The sequence below is a fragment of the Macrotis lagotis genome, chromosome X, assembly GCF_037893015.1.
Source record: "Macrotis lagotis isolate mMagLag1 chromosome X, bilby.v1.9.chrom.fasta, whole genome shotgun sequence".
Lineage (NCBI taxonomy): Eukaryota > Metazoa > Chordata > Mammalia > Peramelemorphia > Peramelidae > Macrotis > Macrotis lagotis.
The window spans coordinates 277,306,173-277,319,731 of NC_133666.1; positions in this window are offsets into that span (position 1 = coordinate 277,306,173).

Below are 13,559 nucleotides of genomic sequence, written 5' to 3' on the forward strand. Positions count from 1 at the left end.
GGAACATAGGCAACCAATAAATTCATAAGGTAGCTACCCATACCTGTAATTCAGCATGGAAATTTTACCAAGGTTCAAACCTTATCTCTACCACTTCCTGTTTTGACCATGATCGAGTCACTTTCTCTCACTAAGGCTCAGTTTTCTTATCTGTTAAATTTGGAGTAATGATCCCTATATCCCCTAAGTCAAAGAACTGTTGTGATGCCCATATATTAGATAATGCATGCAAAGTATTTTCAAAACTTTAAAATGATCATAATATTACAATAAAAATAGCAACAATATCTATATGTAAACCCAGTACTTTAAAGCTGATATTTTACATATATAATTTGAACCACACAACTCTGAATATGTCCATTTTATAGAACTAAAGATATCATATTATAGAACAGGTGAATCAACTTACCCATAATAATTAGAAAATGTTAGAAATGGAATTCATACTCAGTTCTTTCTATCTCCAAATTCAGCATTCTATCAATTAAGTCAACCATTATTTAGGTTTTAACCCTTTCCTTGCATGATGGATTGAAGGAGGATTATTAGTTAGACTAAAGAAGTATGAGAGGAAGATATCAAGGATAAAGGGATGAAAGAAGAGCTGAAGTTCATTTCACCTAAGGATGCTTTCAGGTCTGTGGTTCTTTAGCTCACTCTTGCTTATTCACGACATTTAGTTAAGTTTGTTTATGGAGGACCTGTGAGATTCCTACTCAATGACCATGCCCCTTCTTATTGACATTGCTTTTATTTTCCTAACTTCTGTCTTGTTAGAAAAAAAAATAGTATTTCTATAACTTCTTTCACATGTTATCCCCAAATTATACAGTATTATGTGGCCACAATGTTTCAGAAGCAAGTGGGGCTATTCAGGGTAGACTTTGACCACAGGTACTAAGCTCAAAAGCAATCAGTAATGGTATGTATCTGAATCCAAGAGCAAAGTAGGATCTCAGTTCTAGCTTCTAAAGTAATCAGAAGGAAAAATTAGATTTGCAATTTCAGACGAAAGGGTTCTAGCTTGCAAGTATAGCCCTTAGAGACAGCAGAGCTTTCAAACTACTTGATAGTGACTATTTGGATGCCTGGATTATATCAGAGAAGCCTGGGAATTTTAAATGACACACAGTGAAATGACCAGAATATGAGAACAATTTAAACAATAACAATAGGAAAAAGCAAACAACTTTGAAAGAATTAAGAATGCTGATCAGCATAATAACCATTGTGATTCAAAAGATTAATGAGGAAATGCACTATTTATTTACTGATAGAGAAATGAAAAATTCAGAGTGTAGAATGAAATATAAATCTACATCTGTTTTCAGTCATGTTTGATTCTTTGTTGACCCCATTAAATTTTCTTAGTAAAAATTCTAGAATAGTTTGCCATGTTCTTTTCCAGATAATTTTTCAGATGACTTGCCTAAGGTCACACAGGTAGTTAAGTGTCTGATGTCAAATTTGAACTCAATAAGATAAATCTTCCTGTTTTCTGACCTGGTACTTTATATGATTCTATATCTATATATATATATATATCTGATTGATCAATGTAGACATTTATTTTGCTTAATTATGCATTTTTGTTGCAAGGACTTCATTATTCTTTCATTCTCAATGAGAGGAAGGGTAGTTAGAAAAATGTAAGAGGAAGAGAAGGCAGGTTTCCAATGACTGAAATAGAAACATTCACATGAGTACATACAATTATAGGGAATACTTAGAAATGCAAGAGCATCCAAATTAATTCTTATATTATTCTATCCTCCATTTAAAAAATAGATCTCTGATAAAGGAAGGTTAGTTAATTCTCTCATATGTCGAAATGAATAAAAAACTGTCCCAGGACCAAAGATGTCCTTGATGCTCTTTTCCTTATCATTCATTCAACATTGGAGTAAGACCTGTTTTAGAAGTGATAAGAGGGGAGGTTAGAGTATTATTATTATTACCTCCTACATACTTCACCTATCTATAGCAGACAGGCACTAAATTACACTGAAATATTCTTTGACCATGAAGTGGGTCAAGGGACTTTTTAATCTGACTTTCTACTGGGTGCACAAATTCAACCACCATCTCCCATTTTTCCCTCTTTCTCAGAGATTGATAATCAAAGGATTATTGCAATTTTAACTTTGAAAGAAATATTGATCTGTCTTTTGACACTGCACAGAACTTTTATAGTTCTTAATTTGACTAAACCCAAGGTCTTATTCATTGCCCAAACTCACCACTCCTACATGCCCATCAATGAAAACCCACATATCACTCATATCTCTATGCCACTTTACTCTGTCATTGTACCCTCTGGAAGCCCTATTCTCTTATTTAAAAATTATCTTTCATGTTAGATTGTGGCCTCCCCTCAGAAGTTATCTTAACTATTTTACATTTATTTTCCACTGTTTCCCTGCAAAAATAATGTTTTCACATATACTCACAATACGTTGGCCCACTTTGATTATTTTACCTAATTTCTTAGAATAAGCAACTCATTTGGACAAAATCCAATATTTGATGACTGTTGTTTGATAATTGACTGAAGTAGCTAGTCAATTTAAATAAAATTGTTTGAGTCATCAGAGACTAAGAGACTACTAAGAGATTAATGATGTTTATGAGCTATATATGTTCAACAGGTTTTTAAAGAGCTTTATATCCTACTCCATAGCCCATACCTTAGACCCATTTCATCCACTGGCATAGCTTGAATTAATAAAAACAACCTTCAATATTTTTATTATTCTTTTGATATTTTTGCTATTACATCACAGACAAAACGTGACACATTCAATATTCACAAACATAAAAACTGATCTGAAATTTTTTGCTTTCCAGGATATAAGTCAAGGGAGTTCTTATAAAGATATTATGAATGCTCAGAATTTTTCTGTATGTAACAAAGTACTATATATTTATAAGTGATTTATCATTCTATAATGTATCACTATGTTAGAAATGTTCTTCTAGACAGCTATACAAACCCATGTAATAAAGTAATGTTTCACAATGGGCATTAGCTCTGTAAAAGTTTCTTATTTGAAAGATTTGGTAGCTGACTGAGAGTATGTACTTCTGCCATTCCACACTTGACACTTTTCTTTACTCCAATTATTTCTGCAAGCAAGGATTCAGAAATGCTTTGCACTTCCACTAAAATCCTCTGAACTTCAAAACGTTTTCAACAATGATTTTGCTGAACTGAGCTAGATCCTTTAGAACACATGCAGGATTTGATGAATTCTCATATATTACAAAGCATTTTAAATCTTTCTTCTTTCTAAATTCTTTACTTGAATAGCCTACCATTTGAACTAGTATAGCTGTCATGTTGCATTATGGTTTTTTGAAGCATATTCAGTGCATCATTAGTAAATACCTTATCATTCATTTGTTAGTTTATTTATCCACTTATTTGAAATTCATTGTTTTATATTACATACAGACATATAATACAGGTTATTTAATTAATGTTAATTAATAGCATATTATTACATATATATAAACATATTCATTCTTCCTATTTATTTATCCACCCATTTATTCATATATTTATTCATGGTTTTCCAAAAATGGTGGAATATCATAGGGTGTTGATAGATTTTTTTTTGGATAAGGTAGAATTGGTAAGGATACAAATAGAACTGCTTGCATTTATTGTACAGTAATTGGAATTAGAACTAGAAAGGTTAAGAGTGTTATTGCTCAGTTCCATTCCTTTTTTTAACCAGCTAACATAACTCAAAACACATTTTTTCTCTCTTTAACCACTATTTTGAACAGAGATGCAGAGACTACAGATACTATCACTGCATCTTTGAAAGTCAAATAGAGTCAAATAGAATTTTGAGAGAAGGCATTTGAGCTGGTAATTTTCAGGTGACAGTTGAGTAAATGAATTGCTTTGAAGTGCTTCTCCCTAATGTGCAAAGGAGAAGATCTGTGTTTTATCTATGAGGAATCCATGGATAAGGCAGAGAAAGGAGGAAGCAATGTGAAATTCCATTCATGTCAGAGCTGTGGCAAGTTATTTGTTATAAAGAAAGCTAGTAAATCCATGAGGGATTTGTAGAAGAAGCTTCTTCACCCATGGTGGGGCAAAAAGGAGGAAGTTAATGAAGTGTGTGTTATATAGTGAAATTGAGCAGGAAATGGAACCAGCATTTATTAAGTTCCAACTATGTGTTAAGGTACTATCCTAAGTGCTTTACAAATGATATATTATTTGATCCTCACAACAACCCTGTGATGAAGGTGCTATTATTATATCTATTTTATAGATAAGGAAATAGAAATACAGAGATTAAGTAACTTTCTCAGAATTACATAGCTAGTCTGAAATCAGATTTGAACTCAGATCTTACTGACTCCAGACCAATACTTTCTCATGAAGCAAAGAATCATATTAAAATTAGTATCCATCAAGTGATACTGTGTAGCAGCAAGCCATAGAACATCAAGTATGAAATTCCATGAATTAAGATGAAGTCTTACCCAGATTGTAATAGAAGGAAATATGGTGGGCCTGAGAAGGTTGCAACATATTATGAATGATGAATTATACAGAAGATAAATCATAAATAATATCATCAGAGAGGTGTATGGATGGGAAAAATGAGAGTCAAATAGAAAGAAAGAAAGAAATACACAACAGATACATGTGTTTCATTAGTAGATATGCTATATCAAGAGAAAATTAGAAAGGTCACCAGAACTTTTGAGGATATATCCAAGGATATGGAAAAACACTGGTGAAAATAGGAATAGATAGGGTGCTCTCTGGATGACTTAAAGAAATTTGCAGTTTCATGGAATTACAGAACTATTTAATCATCAAAGACATTTAATATAAAGTGATTACTGGAATTTATGCCTTTATTTTGACTAATATTAATCAGTATTTTATGGGAATGAAATGAGATACAATTATTATGATCTGACATCCCTGAGGACCTAGGATGTGGTCCTTTAAAGAAAGATGTCTTCTTTGTTTTTGTCTTTCCAGCTTTAATTTTTATTGATAGCATATAAAGCATTACTTTCATCATCCTCTCTGAAAATAATCTATCCCTTATAATAAAAGAAAAAAAGGAAAAGGAGAAAATAATTCAGCAAAATGAACAAATGAATCTGGTGATATCCCACACTCCTAGTTTCTTTCATCTGTACTAATTTTATTTCTTCTTTATAGCCAGTTAATCATTATAATTATACAATATGCAGTTTATGTTTTTCTCTTTTTATTCATTGCAATCATTATACATATATATATGCATATTATTTTCTTGGTTCTGTTTATCGGTTCATTTAAATCTGTGCATGTCTTTCTAAATTCTTCATAGTTGCATAGTAATAGTCCATTATATTTATTCACTATAACTCTTTTTTGGCCATTCTTCAATCATTTGTTACCTGTTTCTTTTCCAATTTTTGTTGTGGTGCTATTAATATTTTAATATATATAGGGCCTTTATATTTCTGACTCTCTGAGCATATTTCTCACAATAGGAATCTCTCAGTCAAATTTTATGTACATTTTAGTCATTTCTATTGTTTTCATTTTTAATTTTAAAAACAAGGTCTTCTGATTTCACTCAGGATGGAAATATAGGGGCTATTTGTGGTCCCAACAATCAATAGGCCATTGAAGTCCAAAACTTACAAACTCAAGTGATCCATTTATCTTAGCCTCCTTATTATTTGACATTATAGACATGTGCCACCATACAAAGGTTTAGTGTAATTTTTGCATCAGTATCCAAATTTCTTTTTAGAATTAACAAAAATAAAAAATATAGAAATAGTGATCTTGTTTTATCAACAGTGTATTAGCATGTCAGTTCATCCATCATTTTCATTTTTTGTCATCTTTGTAAATTTCTCGGGTGTGAGGTGAAATACAAAAATTGTTTTATATTTCTATTCTTAACAGTGATTTGGAGCAATAATCCATATGACTGTTAATATTTACAATTCTTCTTTAGAAAACATTTTTATAATCTGTAACCACTCCATTATACACATAACTCATCTGTTATCATTTGACCCCTTTGAAGTTTTCTTATTGGACCCTCATTAGAGATTTGTGATACAAAGCTTCTCCCCATCTTCCCACTCCAATCAATATCATCCCTTCTTATTGTTATTTCTCTACAATGCCTCAGAAATCTCTTAACCTTGGAAATGCACTCAAGAACTGAACTTCACGAATTGAAATATCAATTTTCCCCTCTAGCCATTTCATCTGATGGATTGATTTTTCATCTGTTTTAGGGAGGGCATTCTGATAATCCTTGTCTTTATTTCTCTTCAAACCATATTCTCTAATAATGCCCCCATAATGCATATACCTTCATCTCTCCAGCACTGTTTTTTTGTGTTGTCATCCACCATTACATGATATGTTCCTTGAAGGTGGGAAGTATCTTTTTTGTGTGTATTTGTATTTCCAATGCTTAGCACAATGTATATCATATAGCTGATGCTTAATGAATACTTTTGGACTTGATTTATCCTAGTCCTGATGATTTTTATGTTTTTTGTGTTTTATCTAAGGAGTTTTGAGAAGATATTAGAATTTGGAACAGAGTCAAGATGCCTGAGTAAAAACACTCATCTGAGCTCTTCCTCAAACTCCTCCAAATACCTTTAAATAATGACTAAACAAATTATAGAGCAACAGAATTCCCAAAAAGAAGGAGTAAAATTATTTTCCAGCCCAGGACAACTTGAAAGGTTGCCAGGAAAGATCTGCTACAGAAGGGTGAGAGAGTAGTGCAACATGTTACAGCACCAGTTTCCACAAAACAGGAGCTGGCCTTGAGAGTCACTTAATCATCATCATCATCATCATCAACATCATCAATAGCAGCAGCAGCAGCAGTAGCAGCAGCACCAAACTGCTTCCAAAGTTCTCAGCCCGTAAACATCAAAGGGATGGAACAGTATGTAAAAAGGAGTTCACAGTGGTCTCTTTATTAGCACTGAACCAAGACTGTGTTGATTTGTCCTGACTTGGATCCAGATCACAGATTTGGGTAGTGGTCCCAGGGTGAGGAGAAGTACTAGCATGCCAGTGCTAGTGCCTTGGACTACAGTTAAGAGAGAGGACTCTCCTTACAGTTCCAGAGCAGAAAAGAGTTCTTGTGATCACTTGCTGATCAGAGCACAACCAGGAGAAGAGTAAACACCTATCCTTATATACCACTTTGGAAGAACTGAAAACTTACATGTGCCCAGAAATACTTCTGAAAAGAGCTGTCCAAAGCTTGGGACGGTATGTCCTGCCTCATCTTCTCCCCCCTCCACCCCCCGAAACAGATCATTGCTTTAACAAAGAATTAAAAATCAAATCATAAGATGGGAAAATGAACAATCAACAAAAAAATTCTGACCATAGAAAAATTTCTATGGTCAGAATTTTTTTGTTGATTGTTTCTATGGTGACAAGGGGGATTTAAAACACACTTTCAGAGGAAGATAAAAAGTCAAAGCTCCTGCATTCAAAGGCTTCCAAAAATATGAATTGGCCTCAATTCATGCAAAAGCTCAAAAAAAAAAGATTTTCAAAATCAGGTAAGAGAAGAAGAGGAAAAATTGAGAAGAGAAATGAGAGTTATGTAAGAAAACTATGAAAATCAACTCAGCATCTTTGAAAAGAAGTCAAAAATACTTTAGAAAATAACACCTTAAAAAACAGACTAGGTCAAATAGTAATAGAGGTCCAAAAATTAAATGAGGAGAAGACTGTCTTAAAAAGAATTGGCCAAATGGAAAAAAAGGCACAAAAAATTCACTGAAGAACAGACTTCTTAAAGAAGTAGAATTGGCCAAATGGAAAAGGAGATACATACAAAAGCTCACTGATGAAAATAATTCTTTAAAAATTAGAATTGAACAAATGGAAGTTAATAACTTTATGAGAAATAAAGAAACAATTAAACAAAATCAAAAGAATGAAAAAATATAGGCAATGTGAAATAGTTCATTGGAAAAACAACTGACCAGGAAAATATATCCAGAAGAGATAATTTAAATGTTATTGAGTTACCTGAAAGCCACGATCAAAAAAAGAGCTTAGAAATCCTTCAAGAAATGATTGAGGGCAACTGTCTTGATATCCTAGAACAGAGGGTAAAACAGGAATGGAAAAAATCAACCAATCACCTCCTAAAAGACATACCAAAATGGAAACTCCCAGAAATATTATAGTCAAATTTTAGGTTAAGGAGAATATAGCAAGTTAGAGTCAAGACTTAGCATGAAAAGATAATAGAACTTGGAATATGATATTCTGGAAGGCAAAAGAGTTTGTTTTATAATCAACTACTCAGCAAAACTGAGCATACTCTTTATTATTTTTGGATAAACATTTTATTTTTCCAATTATATATTATGAAAGTTTTTCAACATTTATCCACTTACATATTTATGTTACAAAATTTTCTTCCACCCTCCCTTCCCACCCCTCCCCTCAGTGGCAAATAATCTAGTGAACATTGTACAGTCCATTTGTGTTTAACATGCTTGCATATTAGTCATTTTGTATATGAGGAATTAGGACTACGGGAAAGGATAGGAAGGAAATGCGATAGGAAGGAAAAACATGGGAGGAATTCTTAAAAAGTGAACCAAGTGGTCATTTAGATTCTGAGGGGGGGTTTTTTGTTGTTGTTTTCTATCTGGGTATGGATGATGTTGTCCATAATAGGTCTCCCAGAATTCCACTAGCACTCAGAACTACTGAGTAAAGATGCCTCTGTCATGGTTGATCAACTCACAATGTTGCTATTTTTTTTAAATTTTATTTATTTAAAACAATGGGATTTGGAGTGACTTGCCCAAGGTCACACAACTAGGCAATTATTAAGTGTCTGAGGCTGGATTTGAACTCAGGTCCTCCTGACTCCTTCTGACTCCTGACTCCACTGCTCTATCCACTTACCATCTAGCTGCCCCACAATGTTGATGTTAATGTGTGTAATGTTCTCTTATTTTTGCTCCCTTCACTGACCATACTCTTTCAATGGAAAAGATGAGCATTCCTTTAAATAAAATTTCAAAGTTACCTGAACTGAATAGAAAATTTGATCTTTCAATAAAGGACTCAAGAGAAAGATAAAGAGATAAACAGGAAATAATAATCATAAAGTGACTTAATGATGTTGAACTGTTTATATTCCTCCAAGGGAATATGATACTTGTAATTCACGAGAACTGTTTCATTATTAGAGCAGTGAAAAGAAGTATGTGTATACATATATATGTGTGTGTGTATGTAAATATATATATATATATATATATATTATATATATATATATATATATACTCAATTGAATATAGAAATCTATTTTACCCTAGAGGAAATAGTAGGAGAAGGACATTAGAAAAGGAGGATTTAATAGAAAGAAGGACAGATTGGGGTGAGGGGTAGTCAGAACAAAACACTTTTGAGGAAGGACAGGTTAATAGGAGAGAGGGAAAGAATATAATAGATGGGGGAACAGGATGGAGGGAAATACAGTTAGCAATTTTGAATTAAATTTCTCTGATAATGGCCTTATTTCTCAAATATTGAGAATTGAATTAATTTATAAATTTATATAAATATATAATTTATAAAAATAATAACCATTCCTCAATTGTTGAATTGTCAAAGCATATGAACAATTTTCATATAAAGTTATTGATATGATCTATAGTCATATAAAATGGTTTAACTCACTACTGATTAGAGAAATGTAAATTAAAACAATTTTTAGCTACAATTTACCTAAAAAGTTGGCTAATAGAATTGAAAAGGAAAATGACAAATTTTGGAGGGGATGTACAGAAAATGAGACAATGCATTTTTGGTGGAATTTTAAACTTATTCAACCATTTTCAAAAACAATTTGTAACTATGCTTAAAGTGCTACGTTTGCCTTTTGACCTAGTAATACCTCTACTAGTACTCTATCCCAAAAGAAATGAAAAAAGAAAAGAAAAGGGAAAGGGCCTATATTTGTGGCAGCTCTTTTCTGATGGCAAGGAATTGGAAATTTGAGAGGATGCCCATGAGAGGAATAGATGAACAAGTTATGGTGTATGATTGTGATGGAATGCTACTCTGCCATAAAACATGGTGAGCAGGATGCTTTCAGAATAAATTTGAAAGACATGTACAAATTGATGTGAAGTGAACTGCATTATGTACATAGTAACATTAATATTGTGGGATGATAAGCTATGAATGACTTAGCTTTTCTTAGGAATATAGTTACTCAAGATATCTCTGAAGTACTCATGTTGAAGAATGTTTTACATCCCCAGAAAAAGAGATGATAGTTTTCAAGATACAAATTGAATCATTAAACAAGAAAGAGAAAAGATAGTGGAATTAATGGAATATAAAATCCTTGAGATCTCGGCCTATATCCTACCTGAGCATTGTACTCTGTCTCCCACAGTATTTTGTATAGTTCTCTAACAACAAAAGGTGTTTAATAATTACTGAATATATTATTTTTATTATATTTACTCCATATTGTTTTCTAATTATATCATTTGAGATATGTTTCAAGGTAAATGGCATTTTGGAAAGTTGGAATGCTAGAACAGAGGTCTCTAAATATGTTTGATTTTTCACAAATATTTTGAACACCCACTTCCAATAGATATATAGTTATTTGGGAAATACAGTTGCTTAATAAATATTGATTGTTTATTATGATACATAGAATATGTTTAAAAAGATTAGCAATAATATTTTAAAATATTTGTATTTTATTAATGGAACAAAATAATTGCATTTAACTAAAATTATATTAAATAATTACATTTATTATATAACAGTAAAATAATAAATAGCAATGAAAATCAAAGGACTAAAACATTACTAAAATATTTTTATGAGAGCAATGCAATTGAATTTACTTCATTACTTTAGAAAAATCTCTGGGTAAGTCACAAAAGATAAAGCAGAAATGTAAAAACAAAGTATTTGCTATCTAATCATCTAATTTGATCAATCTAATTAGGCAACAAGGCAAATTTCTTTTTATTGAAAGTCAGAAGGGAGAGCAAAGAATAGGTCATAGCAATCAGTGAATATAATGGCTTTTCATCTGGTGTTGCGTTTGTCTCTGTAGCAATTCATATAGTACTGAAACAACAAGCAAAAGAAAATGTCTCCAATTTCTACTCAGCAGAAAGTTTTTTTTTTAAATAAAAACACATTCCTCTTAATTGATTCTACTCAATAGAGGACATCATATACTAATTTTTATTCATCTTTAAATATTTTAGTTGCATTTTTGTATGACTATCAGAAGCAATGTGGCATGGTGAATATATACCTGGTCTTTGAGGTAGAGCCCTCTTGACACATAAAGCCTCTGCAATCCTGGAAGAGTCACTTAATCATGCTTTAAGTACTCTGGAAAACTCTCCAGGACTATATATCTGAGAGACATCAAACTGCATTGGTAAGAAGATTTTCCTTATCCAGAAATTCCTTATACTAATGAAATCATAGGTCTAGTACCGTTCCCCTAACCCTTTTGTTTGAAAGTGAGGGTTATAAAAAAGAAAAAGTCTATTTTTTTTCCAGACTAAAGGGTTCCATAAGGGAAATAGAAATGATAGGTGAGTAAGAATAAGAAATCAAGAATAAAACTGGGATTACCAACCTATTTCACTTAAAGTATAGAGGTGCCTCTGACAGAAATAATAAAATTCAGGTAACTGTTGAGTTTGGAAGTAAAGACACTATAATGAAATCTGCAATGTAGTTTGAAAAGTCATCCATGCTTGTGCATCCCCAAGTCTTGGACAGCAGAGTCTATTCTTAATGTGATTTGAAAGGCAGAATAGAAAACATGCTGGAAGGTAGAGTAATTTTCCCAATGCAAATTTCCCAGGTAAACTGCTGTTGTGAGTATCCAGATAGTGGTTATTTTATAACTACCTGATGGAAATAACTTATATAAGGGAAGATTGAAAACTTGGACACAGGATCAGTTAATCAAGTATCTCTTGATCATTTTATGCACAATGAATCAGCATTCCTACTTTTCAGATACCTGCTCTAGGTAAAAGGAGACTCTCACTCTAAAGAGATATCAAAATCCTGCTTATCTGTTTCCTAGGCATATTGACAGGATTCCTAATATATAACTATATAGGCAACTAGAATGATAACCTTTTGAAGATGAGTTCTTGATCTGGTACCTCAATAACAAGAATGACCATATTGTAAGTCCCTCATTTTACAGATACAGAAGCTGAAGACCACATAGAGTGAAAGATTAACTCAAATTCATTGTGACAGAGGTGGAATCTGAACTCTATTGTCCTAATCTCAAATTCAGTGTTTTTTCTTCTGTATCATGTTAATGTTGCTGAATGAGCTACAGCTATAACTAGTGAGATCAGGAGAGAACTCTCATGGATTTCTTTCTGATAATAAACACTGAGTCAAGGAAAAGAGTATTAAAGGAGAGAGATGACCCCAACAGAAGAGATCAGCAAATCATATAGCAGCAATACATAAAAGGAGACGTTAGTTCTACATAAATGATTCCATCACTGAAGGATGTTAGAATTGGAGCAGATCATATCAAAGGAGGACAGTATAGCTTTCAAATACATCAGTGACTTTAGGGGTTCTGAATTGGGGTGGGGGAGAGGATGCACCATGCTGTTTTCATTGTTGATGTTTGATAGTATTGCCTCTTTGCTATAATTAAAAGTTTCATTTTGGTATCTTGTGATTATGAATAGAAAAAGATTGGCATAGTAATAGTATTTACATAATACTTTATAAAAATTATCTCATTTTGTCCTCATTACTACTCAAGAAGGTTATCATTATTTGAGGAAATGGAATAAGGTAGAGGTTGTATGACTTGTTTAGGGTCATACAAGTAATGATTGTCTTAGTTTTGATTTGAACTCAGCTCTTTCTGACTATTGTTATCCATTGTACCAACTAGCTGTTTCAGGTCTAGTAGAGTATATTTTTCACATTTTAGGTGGGAGTTAAAGCCCAGGGAAATTGCTTTCAAGAAGACATCTCTGATTATCTATCTATATCTATATCTATATCTATATATATATATATATATATATGTATATATATATATATATATATATATATATATATATGTATACCTGAAATACCACAAACAGAAATGGTCAAAATTTTGGAAAGGATCAAACTATAACATTTAAATATTGAAACTTTTTAATATAAAGTTATGTTGTCACATTATCATTCAGAAAAAGAAAAATGTAGAAAAGTTGTTTGAAATCAAAATCAGAATCATAGTTGTTAAAAATAAAATGAACTTAAAAATCAGTTTATGTTGAATTTAGTGTATTTTTAGTTTCCAGGGGAATGGAACATATAGAAATTAAAAGCACATGTTTTTAAATTGATGCCCTGGGAAAGTACCAAGAGGCTGTGCTGCGAAACAAAGCTTGCCACAGAAGTTGATGTGACTTTTTTTGCACTGTGAGTTTTGACAACTGTGCAGCTCCCTAAACTAACACATACTTTGTTAGAG